Raw genomic sequence first — 22077 nt, 5'->3', positions numbered from 1 at the left:
TCCCTCCTAAATGTACTATAACCCTGTATGTTTGTCACCCAGTCATGGCTTTCATCCAGCCAGGTTTCCGTAATGCCCACCACATCATAATCCATGGTTGACATAAGAGTCTCCAATTCATTCATTTTGTTTGCAAGACTTCTTAATTCAAAAGTAGGTATCATTGACTTGTCTGAATAGAAAATAATAAATCTGATGAAGGATGAAGTACTATGCACCCGCAAACATTACAACCAGAAGGTATTACAGCAGGAATGGCACTATAATGTAATGGCATAGTTTCGGTCAAAGTACAACTAAAGTATGAAGCTCAAATAGTCATAAACATAACTACACCTTTACTGGAGAAAATACCAACATAAAACCTTAGGTAACCTACATACTGTAATGCGGATATTATTCATTTTATACTACCAAAGCCTGCAGGTAAATAGCCTTTCCTATAAATTCTCCCCTAGGGATGGGATTCAGCTGGTTCTCTCCAGTTCGGGGAATCCAACTGTTAAAATTGCAGCCAGTTCCCTCAACCGGCCAAAAGCACCGCCCCAACCCGGTTCTCGGGGCTCGCTAGTTTCAACTGAAAGTGCATCCTCGGACGCACATTCAGTTAAAATATATCGCAGTGTAGGAAACCCTTCCTGCACTGCAGTAGCTAAAATAGCCGCCGGCTTATCGGAGGCCGGCAGCTGACGTCAGCGAGCATGTCGTCAGCATCAGTCACGATGGCCTATCATTGAAGGTTAATATCAGCCTGAATGTCAACGGCCCATTTGTGCCACCAATGAAGTAAGAGGAATTCTTACCTATCTGCTGGACCGCAGATAGGTAAGAAGAATTTTTTTTTTATTTAATTCCATTATTTTAATATGAATATACACATATGGAGACCAATGTGGGGGATTATATAGCGATCAAGATAGAAAACATATGAGGACCAAGACAGGGGATTATATGGGGACCAAGATGAATGACATATGGGGACCAGGATGGATAACATGGGGACCAAGCTGAAGGATTGTATGGGGACCAAGGATGACATGTGGACACCAAAACAGGGGCTAATATCTGGACCAGGATGGATGACATATGGGGATCAAGATTGGGGATTATATGATAACCAGGATGAATAACATATGGGGACCAAGATGGAGGATTGTATGGAGACCAGGATGAGGGATTATATGAGGACATATGGACAACATATGGAGACCAGGATGGGTTACATTTTTAAATAAAGGGATCAAGATCGGGGACATTACAGGAAGGGGCCCAGGATGGAGGAGGTTATTACAGGAAGGGACTCGGGATTTTGGACATTGTTACAGGAAAGGGCCAGAACGGAGTAAATTATTACACAGGATGGGGGAATATATTACAGAAGAGGAAAAGGACTGAGGAAATTATTACAGAAAAGGGCCAGGATGGATGACATAATTACTGTATGGGGGGGCCAGAATGAGGAACATAGATTATTGCTTTATGGTGGGAAATGGGTTACATAATTACTGTAGGGACCAATTAGGAGACATTATTACTTTAGTAATATATTTTACTTTTGAGGATATTGTTTCCCATGGGGTGAACAAAAGGGAGATACTGTTTCTGTGCAGGGAGACTCTATGTTGCTTTTTTTTTTTTTTGTTCATCTGGCGCAGTGTAGAAGTCAGAAAGAAGTGAGAATGTGTTTTAGAAGCGATCAGTTAAACATGACTGTGTGTTATTTTTGCAGAGTGGAGTCCTTGCAGGAAGAAGTGATAGCGCTCTGCTCTGGATGAAGAGGAAAAGTGAAGATGAAGACTTCAACTTAGCAGATGTCACTGCTAAGTCACTGTATTACCTGTACACTTACACTATATAGTATATACACTGACGAGCAAAAGGGTTTTGGACGAGCAAAACAATGTTTTGAACTTTTGGCTTTCTGGCTCCATATATCACATCCACTACAGCTTCGAACGTGAGACTACATTCATTTTATAGACAATCATCTTGGCTATCTCATACATAAATTTGACTTCCAACTATTGAGCATATGATTAGTTATGCAGATTCTTGTCATGTCACTGCATTGTTACTGTTTTGCTCCTGGTGATGGAAAAATCTTTTTCTTCCTGTATACTACAAATTTCAATCTTTTTTCCCATTCCCTAATAGATGAGTGTGTTATTAGGTTAATTCCCAAGCGAAAGGTCACTGGTTTGCACTGAGGAGCAGCCATGAAGAAGATTTCCTAAGAAAAGAGAAACAACATCATCCAGTTTATAGTTAGCGGTCTCTCAAGCCTGCTTTACACGCTGCAATATATCTTACAATGTGTCAGCGGGGTCACGTCGTAAGTGACGCACATCCGGCATTGTAAGTTACATTGCAGTGTATGACAGGTACGTGCGATTGCGATTGAACGTTAAAACGTTCATCGCATACACATCGTACCTGTCTCTAGAATTGCACGTCAGATTGTTCATCGTACCCGGGATAGCACACATTGCAGTGTGTGACACCCCGGGAACGATGAACAGATCTTACCAGCGTTCTGTGGCTCCCGGCCTACAATGTGGAAGGAAGAAGGTGGGCGGGATGTTTACGTCCCGCTCAGCTCCGCCCCTCCGCTTCTATTGGCCGGTTGCCGCATGACATCAATGTGACGCCGAACGTCCCTCCCACTCCAGGAAGTGGACATTCGCCGCCCACATCGAGGTCGTATGGATGAGTAAGTACGTGTGACGGAGGGTTACTCGTATGTGCGGCACATTCAACAAATTGAATGTGCCACACATACGATGGGGGCGTTGCAAATCGCATACAAAATCGTATGCGAAATTGCAACGTGTAAAGCAGGCTTCAGCCTAGAAAATTGCTAAAGGGCCTCATGTCATGCGAGTGTCAGGATAGTTGGAAGAATATGAAATTAAGTCTTTCCATCCATTCAAAAGCCAAGAAAAGGAAAGTTCTCGCTTTCCTCCTTGTGCAGCAAAGAAGATATAAGAAGTACCCATGCTTTATGTCTGAATGGGACAGCCAGGATAGGACTCATTACTGGAACAAAAAAAAATTGGTCAATGAGAACATCTTTGTGACCTGGAATCAAGAACATAGTTGCGGTAACTTGATTCCACTAAAGCTCTCTACATTCTCCAAGTTTAGTTGCTGCCACTTCTCCCTATTAAGCTTGGACTCATGAAGCAATTTTTTGAAAGCTCTACAGAAAAAAGGAGAGACTTTTAAGTACCTGTGAACTAAGAGTCAGGGAAAAAACATTTTTCTGGATCTGAATATTCAGAAAATCATGAAGGATGACGTGTTCGAAACGAAAATGAAAGCTGGTGAGAAAAGTGCTTGGGATTCTTTGAAAGAAGCGGTGAAGAGACGTCTAAGTAACCAAAAAGATTCAAAATTTAAGGCCATCGTGGAGAACATGCTGAAACGTTTCAAAGCCTTGGGTTGTCTGATGAACTTGAAGCTACATTTTTTACATTCCCTTTTGGACTACTTTCCTGAAAACCTCAGTGCTGTTAGTGAAGAGCAAGGAGAAAGATTTCATCAGAATATCAAGGAGATAGAACGACAATACTAAGGTAGATGAAAGGGTGAACATGATGGGTACTACTGCTGGATGCCTCAGAGAAGATCCAAAGGCCTTCTATAAAAGAAAAGGTGTCAAGAGAAGCTTTGAAGAGAAAACTTAAAAGGTGCAATACATAATTTCCAATAAAGTTGCAGAAGTAATGTTGAATAAATCCATTTATATAATATTGTGTACATTTTTTGCTACAATAAAGATTTTTCTAGTTCATTTCACCTGTATGCAAATTCACGCAGACTTTGAGCAAAATCCATATGTGAAAGTTAAAAATAGAACTGTTTTTTTTTTGTTTGTTTTTTAAATCGGGGCATAAAAAAACTATAAGAATCCATCATTGGATTTGAAACACTTGTCAAAACCCCAAATTTTGCATACCTAAATAGGCCTTGAGGTGTTGGTGTTCTTAGGGGTACTTTGCACACTACGACATAGCAAGCCGATTGTAGCGATGCCGAGCGCGATAGTCCCCGCCCCTGTCGCACATGCGATATCTTGTGATAGCTGCCGTAGCGAACATTATCGCTATGGCAGCTTCACATGCACTTACCTGCCCTGCGACGTCGCTCTGGCCGGCGAACCGCCTCCTTCCTAAGGGGGCAGGTCGTGCGGCGTCACAGCGACGTCACACGGCAGGCGGCCAATAGAAGCAGAGGGGCGGAGATGAGCGGGATGTAAACATCCCGCCCACCTCCTTCCTTCATCATTGCAGCCGGGACGCAGGTAAGGATATGTTCCTCGCTCCTGCGGCTTCACACACAGCGATGTGTGCTGCCGCAGGAACGAGGAACAACATCGTACCTGTCGCTGCAGCGACATTATGGAAATGCCCGACACTACATGGATCATGCCATTTCGACACTTTTGCGCTCGTTAATCGTAGTAAAAAGGATTCACATACTCTGATGTCGACAACGACGCCGGATGTGCGTCACTTTCGATTTGACCCCACCGACATCGCAGCTGCGATGTCGTAGTGTGCAAAGTACCCCTAACTCCATGTCAGAATGGCTGTATAATGCTTTTTGAAAGTTTAACTGCTTCCTGCATTAGAATGTGAATTAACATCCTGGACAGGGCCACATAACAGATGCCAGCTATAGTCATCAGTCTATAACAGCTGTAGACGAAATCGAGATTCGTCCGTGGCTGTTAGCCATTTAGATGCTGTATTTAATCTTTGACAGCATCCCTTACATTGAATGTATGCCAATACTCACGCACAACAGTCCCCATAAACCCACGGGCACGATCATGAAGGACCAATGAGTTGCCTTATTAGCCGGGGACTGCTGAAGGTCCATGCCACTGCTATCTTGGAACGTCTGTGATGCTAAGAGCTCGCTCGCATCTGAGTATACATATGCAGAGTGCAATGTGATAAATATAAAAAATCACACAAATGTTATTCAATGAGTAAGTTCTGATCTGCAATTTGTTCCTCAGCTGTATTCGGCTTGAGGAAAAAAAACCTCAGCATACTGCATATGGTCCCGTAAAATGTCTGAGACTATCCAATGCAAGTCAACGGGTGCGAGAAGAAAAAAATCGGGTGTCACATGGACCATCCGATTTTTATGGATACATTACCATTCTGTTGCAGAGAACACTGTAAATGTTCCTGTAAATGATTGTTGATTAATAGCTGCTGAGAAATATAAGCGCATTGCATATTTTTGGCAAATCAAACAGATGCTAGGCTAGAAAAAAAAACTGCACAGTCGCAAAATGAATGACATAAAAGCAAAACACAAAAAATGGTTGAATTAGATTATTTTTCACCATTTCATCCCACTTGTAATATTTTCTCATTTCTCAATACATTGTACAGCAAAAAGAATGATATAGTTCAAAACTACAGTTTATCCCCCAAAAAACAAGCCATCATGTGTATAAGGAAAAATAAAAAAAGTTATAACTCTTGAAAGAAGGTGAGGGAAAAAATGAAAGTGCAAAAAGAAAAAATCTCTGGTCGTTCAAAAGTTTAAATGTTTTTTTCACCCACCCTCTATTAGGCCTCTATCACACGTCCGTGAAAATCACGCACGTTTTTAACGGACATGTCAAAGATGTGTACTGGCCTCCGTGTGCCGTGTTTATGGCACACGTGTGTTCTCCGTGCACTATCCGTGATAACACACGGAGAACGGGAAATTTCTGTTCACCTGTCCCTGGCGTTGCTGTCCGTGGTGCTGATCTTTGGTCTCCGGTCCTGCCGACTCCCCGCTGCTGCTGCTTCCGGCCGCAGTGGAGTGAATATTCAATTAGCATAATGAACTGGGGTCAGAAGCAAGTGACAGCAGTGGCAGAGACAGCAGTGCTGGAGAAGGGGAGTATAGAAATTGTTTTTATTTCACAGACACGTGTGTTTTCTCCAGTGCGTGTCACACGGATCACATCCGTGCGGTCCATGGCAAAATACACGTATGCTCCACACGGACACACGGTCCATGGCAAAAACACGGACGTGAGCGCAGACGCATTGATTTTAATGGGTCTACGTGTGCCTGTGTCTCCGGCACGTGAGGAAACGGACCAAATACGTACTGGAGACACGGACGTGTGAAGGGGGCCTTACTGACAGCTCCGCAGTGTTCCTGCTCCTTACTACTCAGTTGAAGCTGCACATGCCAATCAGGCTGCAGGCAGCGGTTAAATACACTTTGATTCATGAATTCTCTTACAATCTAGTGCTGAACTCTTAAAATACTCATGTTAATATTGGGATTATTCCCAAATGGATTTTCAATGTAAGCACACCAGCCTTATCAGGTCTAATAGAGTTATTTACACTGAACAAAAATATAAATGCAATACTTTTGTTTTTGTTCTTATTCTTCATGAGCTGAACTGAAAGATCTAAGGGCCGCTTTACACGCTACGACATCGCTAAAGCGATGTCGTTGAGGTCACGGATTTTGTGACGCACATCCGGCCGCGTTAGCGTTGTCGTTGCGTGTGACACCTATGAACAATTTTGAATCATTGCAAAAACGTTCAAAATCGCTAATCAGTGACATGGGGGTCCATTCCCAATTATCGTTGCAGCTGCAGGTACGCTGTTGTTCGTCGTTCCTGCGGCGGCACACATCGCTAAGTGTGACACCGCAGGAACAAGGAACCTCACCTTACCTGCGTCCACCGGCAATGAGGAAGGAAGGTGGTGGGCGGGATGTTACGTCCCGCTCATCTCCACCCCTCCACTTCTATTGGCCGGCCGCTTAGTGACGTCGCAGTGACGCAGAATGCACCTCCCCCTTGAGGGAGGGATTGTTCGCCGGTCACAGCGACGTCGCTGAACAGGTATGTGCATGTGACACTGCCGTAGCGATAATGTTCGCTACGGCAGCAATCACCACATATCAACCGTACGACGGGGGCGGGTGCTATCACGCTCAACATCGCCAGCAAATGCTAGCGATGTCGCAGCGTGTAAAGCAGCATAAGACTTTTTCTATGAACACACAAGGCTTTTTTCTCTTTTACTTTGTTTACATATTTCTCTTTATCTGTGTAAGGCTATGTGCGCACTAGAAAGTGCCTGTTTCTTAAGGAAAAACCGGATCCTCTTAAAGAATCCTGCACCTGCGGTAAAAAAACGCAGCGAATTCCGCATGCTGTTTTTACCGTGGTTTGCCACAGATTTACCGTGGATTTACAGTCTATGGAAAAAAACGCAGGTACCTGTGGAAAAGAAGTGACATGCTCATTAATTCCGCAGCGGAAAATCAGCGGGTAAATTCGCAGATATAAAAAAATGCAGTGTGCGCACAGCATTTTTTAAAACTCATAGGATTTGCTGCGGAATGACTGCAGCAATGTTAGACACATTTTCTGCAGCAAATCTGAGGCAAAATCCGCTGTAAATCTGCAGCGTGCGCACTTAGCATAAGGCAGGAGTTACACTGGTGTATGACTCGCACGAGTGCAATGTAAGAAAATCTCGCATTGCACTCAGCCTCATGTAGGACAATGCTGCTGCTCAGATCTGCATGTTATTCCTCAGCCCTAATCGGACTGAGGAAAAAATCGCAGCCATACAAGTCTATGGGTGCGAGAGAAACATCGGACTGCACTCTGATGTTATCCCAGTGCAGTACGATATACGCACAGGCTGACAATGGAGGAGATGGGGGATTAACCCCTCCCTCTCCTCTGAAGCGCCAACCCTCTCCTTTGCAGCTGTGACCTGATCGCAAGATCGGGTCACAGTCGCATGACGCTCGGCTCACACTCGCAGCAAAGTCTGATCCGGGGGTCATTAGCATATCGCATCTGATGCCATACACTAATGTGACTCCAGCCTTAGTGAGCACTTCTCCTTTGCTGAGATAATCCATCCACCTCACAGGTGTGGTATATCAAATGCTAATTAGACAGTATGATTATTGCACAGGTGTGCCTTAGGCTGGCCACAATAAAAGGCCACTCTAAGATGTGCAGTTTTACAGTATTGAGATGATTCAGGGGGATGGGGGGTGGGGCAAAAAAACAGTCAGTATCTGGTGTGACCACCATTTGCCTCACACATAGCACACATCTCCTTCGCATAGGGTTGTTCAGTTTGGTGGTTGTGGCCAGTGCAATGTCCACTCCTCTTTAATGACTGTGAAGTTGCTGTATATTGGCAGGAACTTGAACACAATGTCACTTAGGCCGATCCAGAGCAACCCAAACATGCTCAATGGGTGACCTGTCCGGTGAGCTTGCTGGCCATGCAAGAACTGGAATGGTTTCAGCTTCCAGGTGGTGGAAGCCGGTTGGATATACTGTCAAATTCTCTGAAACACCTTTAGAAATGGCTTATGTTAGAGAAATGAACATTCAATTCACCGGTAACAGCTCTGGGGGACATTTCTGCAGTCAGCATGCCAATTCCATGCTCCCTCAAAACTTGTTAGATCTACAGCATTGTGCTGTGTGATAAAACTGCAGATTTTAGAGTGGCCTTTTATTGTGGCCAGCCTAAGGCACACCTGTGCAATAATCATGCTGCCTAATCAGTCTGTGTGGTGGATGGATTATCTCAGTAAAAGAGAAGTGATCTCTAATACAGATTTAGACAGATTTATGAACAATATATGAGAGAAAAAGCCCTTTTGTACATAGAAAAAGACTTAGATCTTTGAGAACAGCTCATGAAAAATAAGAGCAAAAATAAAAGTGTTGTGTTTATATCTTTGTTAAGTGTAGTAATGTATTTTGAAATCCGGTGACAGATCCGCTCTGAAAGGATTATCCTGGATTTTGGTATACAACCTCATCTTAGTTATATAGAGTAATACTGAGGAGGCACACCACTGGAAAGGAGGTAGGTTCTGATATATGTAATGCTGAGCTGCCATTGATGAGTGATAAGTCTTACATTTAAATGAATGAGTAACCATGTAACACCATTTTATAAAGAGGAAACAATGTATTGCAGCAACTCTATTCTCTGGTAATTGAGGAAGGTCTTCAACAAAGGAAACCATATTAAGGCCATCCATATGTGCTAATAGCTATAGAGTTGTAAAGTGCAGCTTGATCAAAGATGTGTGCTATAGTCATTATATGGTCACTGCTGTCTCTTTAAATGTAAGCTAATCTAATGACCAGTGTAATGTCTACCAATATTGCAAAGTACTTTGTTTACCAAAAACAATGTTTTAACCCCAAAACGTTACCCTAAAGTGCAACAACTATGTATCTTCCTTCTGTTTCTAGCTAACGTTAGCCTTTGTTTAATGGCTGTGGTCAAGCATAATCCATCTTTACAAGTAGAGACACAGATTGCAGGAAATGGGATAAATATTTATCTATGCTTCCACTCTCCTAGGCTTTCAGTTAGGGTACCGTTACACTTTAGCGACGCTCCAGCGATCCCACCAGCGATCTGACCTGATCAGGATCGCTGGTGCGTCGCTACATGGTCGCTGGTGAGCTGTCAATCAGGCAGATCTCACCAGCCACCAGTGACCAGCCCCCAGCGACGCGTGGAAGCGATGCTGCACTTGGTAACTAAGGTAAATATCGGGTAACCAAGCGCTTGGTTACCCGATATTTACCTTGGTTACCAGCGCACATCGCTTAGCGCTGGTTCCCTGGACTCCTATCCAGAGTACACATCGGGTTAATAAGCAAACCGCTTTACATATTTACCCGATGTGTACTCCGGCTACTTGTGGAGGGAGCAGGGAGCCGCCACTGACAGCGTGAGAGCGGCGGACGCTAGTAACCAAGGTAAATATCGGGTAACCAAGCAAAGGGCTTCGCTTGGTTACCCGGTATTTACCATGGTTACAGCTTACCGCAGGCTGCCAGACGCCGGCTCCCTGCACATTCAGATCGTTGCTCTCTCGCTGTCAAACACAACGATGTGTGCTTCATAGCGGGAGAGCAACTCCCAAAAAATGAACCAGCACTGTGTGTAACGAGCAGCGATCTCACAGCAGGGGCCAGATCGCTGCTCAGTGTCACACACAGCGAGATCGCTAATGAGGTCACTGGTGCGTCACAAAAAACGTGACTCAGCAGCGATCTCGCTAGCGATCTTGCTATGTGAGAACTACCCCTTACAGGCCAGAATGCCTTTGGACAATGACAAGAGCAATAAATGATGAGAATTGAGGGATTGTCAGCTTCAGCACCTATAATGCTGGCAGAATGCTGATAACGATAAAGTGCCCACTCTAAAAGAATGCTTGTCAATCTACAAACCTTGAGAATTGGAACAGTGCCTAACTATTAAACTGGTATATGCACCACAATCAGTTTGAACCTATTGTGGGGGATGAAGGAAGCAAGACCATGCTTTTAAAGGTAAAGTACATAGTATTATGAAGTTAGCATTAAAATGGATAAGTACTAGTTATTTTTAATCTATATAACTAAAATATAGTATACTGAATATTACTCACTACTATGTTCAGACAACCGTTAAATAATATTACAGAAGTAATGACTTATTGCCTTACTGCTGCTACTGCCGTACTACTAAATGTTATTGTTTTATATAAAGTGCCTTGAAAAAGTATTTATACCCCCTGAACAGTTTCACATTCTTCCATGTTACACCCTCAAATTTAAATGTATTTTATTGGGATTTTATCTGATATACCAACACTAGGTAGCAAGTATTTGTCAAGTGTAAAGAAAATGATACATAGTTTTCTAAATATTTTAAAAATAAAAATCTAAAAATTGTGACATGCATTTGTATTCCGCCCTTGTTATTCTTATACTGATTGCCTCCAGATGTTACCTATTTAGTAAATACCTATGTGTAATTTGTTCTCACTGTAAGTACAACTGTTCTGTGAAGGCCTCAGAGATTTGATTAAGAACATTAGGAATCAAACAACATCATGAAAATCAAGAAACACACCAGACAGGTCAGGGATAAAGTTGTGGGAAAAAAAAAAGTTGGGTTAGGTTACAAAAAAATAGCCCAAGCTCTGAACATCTCACGGAGCACTGTTTAATTCATCATCCAAAAATGGAAGGCATAAGGCACAACTGTAAACCTACCAAGACATAGACATCCACCTAAACTTATATCCCAAAAAAGGAGAGCACTAATTAGAGAAGCCACCCATGGGCACGCTGGAGCACCTTCACAGATCTACAGCTCAGATGGGAGAATCTGTCCACAGGACAACAATTAGTCGCATGTAAAAGTGGCAGGTAGATATGAGTGAACTCAGCCCAGTTCAAGCCACTTGCAGTGTATGAATGGCTTTCAACATTTTCGGATGTTGTGTGTCCAAAAAAAAACCCCACTGCACTCCCTCCTCACTCCCCCTGAAATCCTCTGTTTATGGCTAGCCTGGCTCTATGTGGGCATAAAACCAAACTGCCCAATCATTGACTTCAAATGAGCTTTGAGCTTTGGGCTCAAGTTCAGGTCAAATCCGGGTCCCGAACTTATTTTTATCTGAAATCCGGCTGAATCCAGGGAAACCGAACTTCCACGGGTTGGCTCAACTCTTGTGACAAAATAAAAGCCCTTTTTGAAAGCAAGCCATAAGAGGTTCTGTTTGAAGTTGGCAAAAACAATGTAGAGGACACAGCTAGCATGTGCTCTGGTTAGATGAGAACAAAGTAGTACTTTTTGGGCTAAATTCAAAACGGTATGTGTGGCATAAAAATAACATTGCACATCACCCTGAAAACACCATCCCCACTGTCAAACATGATGGTGGCAGCTGTGGGATGCTTTTCTTCAACAGAGGTAAGTTTGATGGTCAGAGTTGACGGGAAGATCAATGGCGCTAACTCACTGAGGTAGAGTTATTTTGCAGGGAAGAATGAGCAAAATGAAAGCTGATAGAGACATCCCCCAACTTGCAGCAGTAATTGCAGGAAAAGGTGGTCAAGGGGGCTGAATACAAAGGCACGACACAAATATTTTTTTAAATTACATAAAAAACAAACAAAATACATTTAGGTATGTGGGTGTATTGTAAAAAAATGTGGAAAGGTTCACAGGGTATGATTACCTTTTCAAGGCACCATATAAAAATTCACTTTTCATTAGATAATATAATTTAAATACTAAATTTCTTTTGATAAATGTATACTTTTTCTTGCCTTGACGAACTGTGGCTGGTATTGTTGTCTATGGTGAAGGATTCATCTTTGACTCTTATCACCCAGATTTATTCCAGACAAAGCAGCTATTAATGGCAGGGGCGTAACGACCGCTGTCGCAGAGATTGCCACTGCGACCGGGCCTCGGGTTGCATGGAGCCCGCCTGCCCCAGCCCCTGACTCAGATGGATGTGTGTCCCTTCGTGTCCCTGCACTGAGATGTGCCGGCCGCCAATGAATATTCATTGCTCCCCATGAACACAATCCTGGGCCTGGGGAGCAGAGAATATGCTGACAGCTGCCTGTGCTGTAAGTGGCCACACATGACTCTGACATCATGTGCATGATGGGGGCTACATAGCATAATAAGGGCTATATATCAGGATGAGGGGGCTATATACCAGGATGGGGGGTTATAAAGCAGGATGGAGGCTATATAGCATGATGGGCACTATATACCAGGATGAGGGGGTTATATAGCATGATGGGAGCTATATACCAGGATAAGGGGGCTATATATCAGGATGGACACTATATACCAGGATGGAGAGCTATATACCAGGATGAGGGGGCTATATAGCATGAATGGGGCTATATACCAGGATGGAGGGCTATATACCAGGATGAGAGAGCTGTATAGCATGAATGGGGCTATATACCAGGATGGAGGGCTATATACCAGGATGAGGTGGCTATATAGCATGATGGGGGCTATATACCAGGATAAGGGGGCTATATACCAGAATGGAGCACCATATACCAGGATAGGTGGGCTATATACCAGGATGGGGGACATATTTAACAGGATGGGGGACATATTTACCAGGATGGGGAACATATTTACCAGGAAGCGGCCCAGGATGAGGGACATTATTACATAATGAATGGGGCAACTTTTATGTCTTTATAGGATTTAGAATGCTACAATGGCCCATACAATTGACAAACATATGGGGGGGAGCCAGGCTCAAACTCTGCACTGGGGCCCATCAGACTCTAGTAAACAAATGATGAAGCATATTTTCTGTGGACAAAATGGACAAAATGCCATTGTGATACCCTACAAGCATATTCCTTAACTTTGTTGTTGATTAGATATTGATGCTGTAATTTTGCCAAATAAAAAATTCCAATTGCTGAGAATTTCTCCAGGATTGTATAAAAATGTATAAGATTGATAAGGAATGTATCAGAATATTTAGGCCTAACTGAGCTCAAGTGAATTATATTTACCAGAGCTCAACACGATTCCTGTTCTTTTTGTTATTTTGGAAAGATTTATCTAAAGTAGAGTAAAGTTCCCAGTATTTCCATTGTAGGAGTTCCAGTTTACCCCGCAGAGTTGCTCTTTCCTCTGCAATAAGGGACGAGAAACACGATAAACACAAGGTTTTCTAGAGACTTAAAACAAAACTGAAAAACATGAATCCCTGCACACTTTATATAAAAGCTGTTAGGATCAAGAATGTGAAATATAGCTGAAAAAATAGAATGTCTTTTCATGTTTTTTAGTCTGTTTTGTTATTGCTTTTTTTTTGCATTTTCCATGTACATAACTGACTTTTTTACTACATTGAATGTAGTGGATGATGGGATATGGTCCAAAATTTGTCTTAGTGAGCTGGAATCCGATTCTCTGTGGGTTATTTTAGCAAAACCAAAGCAAAGTGAAACTAAGGAATGAGTGTGCAAAGATAGTGCAGATAAATATTCATGATAGCACTTGGAAATGGCTGAAAATACCAACATAACAGGGAAAATTTTACAAAAATATATATATTTTTGAAAATTAATCATAATAAAATGTCTAGCAATCTACAAACACAGAACTTTATATTACAGTAAAAGTAAAAAAAAGCATTCTATTGCTATTGAGCAGCACTGACACTCACAGTGTGTGCAAGAGGACGCTGGGCCTGCTAGACAAGTGCCCACTGCCACCCGAAAAGTGGGATAAAAACACTTCCTAGGCACTTAGATAGCATGCCGAGGACTGTACTTGTGATTTCTGCGTTCACAATTACTGATGTACTTGTCACACCAATTTTCTGCAACTGTTTCTCATCAAGTTTGCAGAGGACAGATACGCTGTTCTTACACAGTAGGCCCTTGTGTATCTGGGAACCACTGCCGCATTAACATCTGAGCGCAGCTAGTATGTTCCCACTCCAAAAAAGAAAAAAGCAAAACCAACCAGTTAGGTTAATTAGCGCCCTATGAAGTTAATATTATAGCACGTGTTTCGGGAACAAGGACTATAGTGAGTAGACACATTTACTGTACAGTCCTGTGCAAGAATTAGATGATCAATTTTATGTGTGTATATATACTCACACACCAACATACACACACGCATATATATATATATATGCATACACACACATACAGACGCACTCAGACACATAAGCACATGCTCACACATATACATACACATAAACACACATTTATATATACGCATACACACACACATACTGTGTATATATATACGCACACACACACATATATATATACGTATGAGCAGACACACACATATACACACACACATAAACAGACACACACACACATAAGCACACACTCACACATATACATACGCATACACACACATTTATACATACTCATACACACACACATACTGTATATATACACGCACACACATACACACACACACACACATACATATATAAGTATGATCAGACATATACACACATACATATGCACACACACATAAACAGACACACACACACATAAGCACACACTCACACATATACATACGCATACACACACATTTATACATACTCATACACACACACATACTGTATATATACATGCACACGCACACACATACACACACATATATATAAGTATGATCAGACATATACACACATACATATGCACACACACATAAACAGACACACACACACACATAAGCACACACTCACACATATACATACGCATACACACACATTTATATATACTCATACACACACATGCTGTATATATACACGCACACACATACATACCACACACACACATACATATATAAGTATGAACAGACATATACACATATGCACACACACATAAACAGACACACACACACACACATAAGCACACACTCACACATACATACGCATACACACACATTTATACATACTCATACACACACAAACATACTGTATATATACACACACACACATACATACACACACACACACACACACACACATACATATATAAGTATGAACAGACATACATATACACACGTACATATGCGCACACACATAAACAGATACACTCACACATATACATAAGCATACACAGACACATATACATACGCATACACACACAAATATATATATATATACGCACACACACATACATATGCACATACATACAAACACACATGGGTTATGTGATAATCGATATTGTTATGAAATTCTGTTATGATTATGACATTTGTTAAAAAGGAATATCATTTTTATATCCGTATTAGTTTTTGTTTGTAGTTTTTTTATCTGATAAAAAAGCGAAATACTCAGGCTTTCATTTCTTGTTTTTCATGCTCCTGTACCTAACTGCAGCATATGCTGGGACTTTTAGTACAACAAGGCCCTCAAGGATTTGTTACTTTATTAATATATTTTCACTGTATAGGTTGGTAAATTCTGTATAATTGTGCCCTAATAGTCTTATTGTACACAGGCAGCGTATGTTAATATAAATAGATATGATTTCCCATCTCTTGCGTTACAGTTTAGTATAGTTATGTAACAGCGTGTTCATTGTGCCAAAAGAAATCTTTCCTCTAAGGCCTCATTCACACGTCAGTATTTTTCCAAAACCAGGAGTGGGTGATAAATACAGAAGTGGAGCCCATGTTTCTATTCTACTTTTCCTCTGATTGTCCCACTCCTGGTTTTGGCTACAAATACTGAGGTAAAAAACTCCCCAAACACTCAACGTGTACATGAGGCCTAATTGAAAGATTGACACATGTTCTGTGTTTTGGAGGCACTTCTGGCTTGGCATACAAATACTGATCAAAAATACTGATGTGTGAATGAGGCCTTAAAGTCAGCAATCATTTTTAAACATTAAAATTATGTATTTATATAAAATTATATAATCAAGTAATTTATATATTTAATTTTCAGCGACGTTTATTATTCTGTTCATATACTGTATATATATATATATATATATATATATATATATATTTACAGAAAAATGTTTTTGTCCCCCCTAAACTTGTGATAGAAAATACCAAAAAATGTTAGTCCATGTTCAGCATTCTGCCAACATTCATCATTCTCCATTTATTGCAAGGGCCCCATTCACATGTAATAGAATAAAACTCACAACCTGCTCATTATTACATGGAAAAGCCACAATTTATCTCTATTGAATTAGGTTTTCCTCTATGTCAACCAAACATATATGGAGATATTGTGAGAAATAAAACACATCTTTGTTAGACGATATATTAGTGTCCTCTACTGTCCAGACTTAGAAAACTAGTAGCAATATTCTAATATCATGATTATATATTCATGGCAATAACTGGGAATTTTTTGAGAAATTCAAAATAAAATGTTATTTTTGTATTAATCTTTAGAATTTATATGTAACATTTCCGATTCTGATCCTCCTCTGTAGTGTGCACTGATTGACAGCCACTCAGGGGGAGTGAAAAAATAGGCCTTTCAGTTATAAGCTGATGTGCAGCCACTAAAATGTGTGCAATCATCTGATTAACCTGCTGTAATAAAAAAAGGCATAAAGGGGAAAATCTATAAATATAAGTATATCATTAAGTATATAAATAAGTAGACAATTAAGTATATAAATAAGTATATTATTAAGTATTTTATTCTACGAGATTTTCTCCATGTTTTTGCTAATGCATTTTTTTATTAATGCACAGGTATGATATGGAGCATCATATATGTGTGTGGGTGCATATATGTGTGTGAGTGTGTGCAATTATGTGGGTATATGTGCATGTGTACTTATGTATGTGTGTTTACTTGTGTGTGTATGTGTATGTTTGTGTGCAATTATGTGTGTGTGTGTGTGTATGTGTATGTTTGTGTGCAATTATGTGTGTGTATGTGTGTGTAATGGTGTGTTTGGATATGTATATACTTATACAGTATACGTGTGTGTACATGTGTATGTATATGTCAGCAACACATGCAACAGGATTTTGCAAAGTATGCTCTTTAGTAATATATCCTTTCTAAAACTTACTAACATGTTGCACCTAATTGTAACATTTTTCTGTTTGTATTATTTTTCACGCACACAACAGACCTTGTCTAATGTGTGTGCTTATGTATGTATCTGTGTGTAAGTGCACACAGTTATGTGTGTGTGCGTATGTGCGTGAATGCTTTTATGTATGTGTGTGTGTATATGCATATGTGTTTGTGTGCAATTATGTGTGTGTATATGTGCGTGTATGTGTTTGGGTGTGTATGCACTTATGTATGTATGTGCTTGTGTGTGTATATGTGTGTGACTGAATATGTGGTATGTGTTTGGAAGTGTATGCACTTATGTATGTGTGTGTATGTGCGCGTATGTGTATGCACTTGTGTGTGTGTATGTGCGTGTATGTGTATGCACTTGTGTGTGTGTATGTGTGTGTATGTGTATGCACTTGTGTGTGTGTATGTGTGTGTATGTGTATGCACTTGTGTGTGTGTGTATGTGTGTTTTATGTCTGTGTATGTGTCAGCAAGACATGCAACAGGATTTTGCAATGTACAGTATACTCTTTTGTAATATATTCTTACTAAAAGATACTAAAATGTTGCGCCTAATGGTACCATTTTACTGTTTGTATTATTTTTCACACACACATCGGAGGCCTTGTCTAACATTATGAAATTGGAATAATACTGGCATTTACGTGTCGTCCTATGAAACAACCAACATTGTGATATCACACAGCTAAATAAGCATTTTTGGATAAACATATCTTTGAAGAGTTCCAGGAACTAGGCCTGACTGCTCTATATCAGATGACTGTAGTTTTTTCTCTTGGTAAATAGCGTTTATTATGTCGCCGGATAAAGTACAATGCCCACAGATACTATGTATCACATGAATCCCTTCATTAGCACATGCAGCTTGTAGCAGATCTGTGTGACTGTACGGACACATAACGTTTGCTGCATTCCCTTATGGAGAAACACTGAGAGGCAGAAAATAAATGGATTTCTGCGAATAATGCAATGTCTGATCATTATAAAAGGCATATGTGAGCCGGCCATAGGCGATAGGCCTCGGTATCTGCTGTCCATGTGTCTGGCACCGGGAGCTGTAGAGTTAACTGTTGATTTGATTCACGCTGAAAGAGGTCATTGGGCAGGACTGACAGATTTCCTCAGCTTGCATCAAATCGTGGCGGACCCCGGCTTCATTTCTAGGAACAGGTTCATATGTACGTGTACTCCTATTTCTTTGTAGAAGGATTTGGGCCCACTCTACGGAAAGGCCTGTTTCCTGGGAAACCGTGGAAACCCCCCATAGTGCGAGCAATGACACTGTGATATGAACAGGGTTGAGCAGCTTTCACGGCGGTTACAATTATACTGTCTGTACCGCTTGTTCAGAGATGATTATGATATACGTAAGTAGAGCAATTTATTTTATACGGCGGATATAATGAGCCCTCACATGGATCAGGGGGAGATTCTCACACCGAAACGTCTTACATTCGGCAAATATGGACGGAAATGACTTTTAGACGGCACGGATGAACAACGGGCACAACGAACGATCGATTACAGGTGGGATGTTTAACCCATTGGAACCAGAACGACAAGAAGCCAGAGACAAGAAAATGCAATTACCTTGACAGTAGGCTACATTTATAGACACTTGTCAAGTCTTTAGTCCATGGCTTCAGAATGGGCTTGACAACTTCATCCACACTCTTGTGTCATGCAATCTGCTCATTCTCTTCCACGTCTGTCCTTGCTGAAGCTAGGCAGCATTTCCCCTAGCTGAGCGATCCCCGAGGCCCTGTCTCCTTTCACACACACCGCATCCTCCTCCCAGCTACGCCTGACTCACTGTACTCACCCACTGGGAGGAGGGCGCTTTACACTACACTACACACAGCTCTTTCACTATGCTTACTCACTGAGCTTCACGTACATACTATACAGACAGTTGTAAGCCCAGACCAAAGAGAAGACCCATAGACACAAGAGGATCTCTGTGCAAGAACAATATATGGGCCCTTTGCAGTCCAATAGCTCATCATAATGCACAATTCCACCCATTTTGGATGCTGACATGGGCCCCCTTATTCCTTGGGCCCCTGGGCAGCTGCACAATGACATGTCTTCCTTTGAGAAGACCATCATTCTTCACTCTCGTGGTTTCCCGGTTCAGGGTCACCATACTTGCTTTTTCAGGATACTACAATTATGTATTAAGAGGAGTGACATATCCATCATTAGCTTGTTATGTTTCTTTATACATATGTATTATTATTCCAAAAATATATTTATGATATATTAATGTCTATATAAAATAAACACCTCCACCTCTTGTTTCTACCCCTTAACACCTTCCCGTTGTAAACTTGTATCTTTTTGTTCCATACTTTAATATGATTACTTATAGTTTTATGTCTTTAGCACTGTTACGATCTTATCTTACGATACTATTATATAGATATTAATAAAGGTCAGTAACTCCATGTCTGAATGATTGAGTAGGACTGTACTGTTCTCCAGGAGGGCCCGGTGGAAGCTTTAATGCGTAGCCCAGCTTGGTGGGGTGGAGCAGAGAGCCTTTAAAGTGCTCGAGGCCGGCCTTTTTATCATTTCGAGACATTGGGCCCTAACTTTAGACTTCTGATCTCAAACAAGTGGTGTCCACCTTACCTCTGATATATAATAAATGTAAACTATAGTGAAATCCTAACAGTACTAAAGATTTGGGCCTACAGGCGTGGAGTGAATCTGGATAATGTTCTATAAACTATAAAAGAGTCTTGTAATATGACTTTGGTATGTGTGATACAGACTTATTCTCCACTTTAAGGTCTACTGTTGGCTGAGTCGCCTTCAGATCTCCCATTAAGAATAAGTAGAAATTTTACCGACCTGATAAATATAAGGCCAGGTGCACACTACACGCCTGATTCCCTTTCAGAATTAGTAAATGACCAGCGACGGCTTCAATGAGCATGAAGAATGAAATGATAGAAATAACATGAGAGCTGATGAAAGCCCCCGGTAACGTGGTACCAGGTGGTCTCTGTACAGGAGCAGACTGCTAGATCAGACAGCAGGAGGAGGGGATTGACAGAGGTGACATAAATGTGAAGTCTCCTCTCTCGTACACATACACACGTAGGCTCTCCCCTTGCAGACTCTTTTCAGCACCCCATGGGGGAAGTGGTAACTGCACAGATCTCTTCCCTACTACTAGTGCCAAACATTTTTGTAACCCAGACCACAGCATCATGGACATGAAATTGCTGGTATTGAAAGGAAACTTCAAGTCCCAGAGAGACAGGAGACTATGGGAGTACAAACTTATGATGACCTTTGACACATTCAGAGAAGGAATGAATGTGTCTCATGGATTCATGTCTTTTTACATCAGTTAAAAGATGTGCTCCTCTGACCATCCGAGCGTGTCACAGCCCGGACCAGACCCTTATCAAAGGACAATAAAACTTTCACACTGAACTGCAGCAGTATTTATGGCTAGAACAGCTTGTCCCCCTGCCATAGAGATAGTTCTGTTTCATATAACTTGTTCTTTTTTTTTTTTTTTTTTTTTTTTTTTTTTTTTTTTTTTTACTGCACTATTCTAAGTCCTGTTGTGTATAAATATGTGACTCTTCAGATTTTGTGTTATACCATGCCTGATGAAGAGACCTGAGTAGTCTCGAAAGCTTGCAATTATTACCATCTTTTCAGTTAGCCATTAAAAGGTATCAACCACTGAGGACTCTCTGTTCTTTTAAACAATTTTTTTCCCTACTACTAGTAATGTTAACTCCACACAACACTGCTCAGGAAGGGTTAATGTACACTGTCAAGGCCCATCGCATCCACAAAAAGAATACTCACCCTTGTCTAATCGACCGAGTTTATTCGTCGACCCTTATCGAGAACAATTATTAACCGATCTATGACACTGCGATTGCATTAAAAATGAAAAATAAGAGAGAATCCGCTTGTACCTCCAGATGATCACAGTTTGCTGCTGCTTCTTTTTCGAGGCTTGTAAAGCAGGAACGGAAAGCCCAGCTTATGGTCGCTTAGGTTGTACGTATAGAAATATCCGTGTGCATGTATAGAGGCGTCTTGTCTGCTGATATTTCCACATTCGACAAAGAAGACCAAAAAGGAAAAAATGGACTTACTGTAAAGTGCGGTAGAGAGGTTGTTGGTTGAAGAGGGTGTCTGAGCTGCTGCCTCTTTTTTTGTTACTCTCACCCCCCCTCTCGCAGTAAGACAGGTCTTGTATGTCTCCTCTACTGTAGTAGAAATGATGTCTGCAGCACAGCTCTCTCTCTCCAGTATGTAAATGTGTAATAGAAGCCAAATATGGAGCAGTTGGCTGCCTCTGCAACAGCTCAAGGATCCTACTTCATGCAAAAGGGAGGAAGGGGGGGGGAGTGTGTGGAGGCAAGGCAACACTTTGGCAGACAGCCAAGGCAGCCACACAGATTATTGCATACGCACAACAGAGCTGGGGCGGTCTCACTTAACCCTTTCTCTCGCGCTTTTCGCTAGCCTGACAGGCAAAAATCCATGCCGTGTTAAAGGGGAGATGCACGAGTTAAATATTGTATTTTTATAATAGCGGAGAAAGTAGGAAGTGTAAACGTAAAGTAACTTTGGAAGTGTACGCTTTGATTTCTACAGGGTGTGTGCCTCTGTAGGAAAGAG

The 22077-nt window shown here is 41.3% G+C and overlaps 1 protein-coding gene across 3 annotated transcripts in view; it reads right to left on the bottom strand.

Annotated features, from left to right (window-relative positions):
- ATXN1 (ataxin 1) overlaps positions 1-21768 on the bottom strand; it is a 447406-nt gene extending 425638 nt beyond the window's left edge. Inside the window, exon 1 of one of the 3 annotated variants that reach the window (XM_075314725.1) lies at positions 21549-21768. The gene's annotated coding sequence lies outside the window, so the exon portion shown is untranslated. Of the gene's footprint in view, positions 1-19008; positions 19294-21365; positions 21517-21548 lie in introns of those variants that run through there. The other 2 variants (XM_075314727.1, XM_075314726.1) reach the window with 2 other exon arrangements.
- Between the last annotated feature and the right edge of the window lie 309 nt (positions 21769-22077).

The sequence above is a fragment of the Anomaloglossus baeobatrachus genome, chromosome 6 (assembly GCF_048569485.1).
Source record: "Anomaloglossus baeobatrachus isolate aAnoBae1 chromosome 6, aAnoBae1.hap1, whole genome shotgun sequence".
Taxonomy (NCBI): domain Eukaryota; kingdom Metazoa; phylum Chordata; class Amphibia; order Anura; family Aromobatidae; genus Anomaloglossus; species Anomaloglossus baeobatrachus.
The sequence above is the reverse complement of the archived record's forward strand: the minus strand, read 5'-3'. Positions and strand labels throughout refer to the sequence as shown.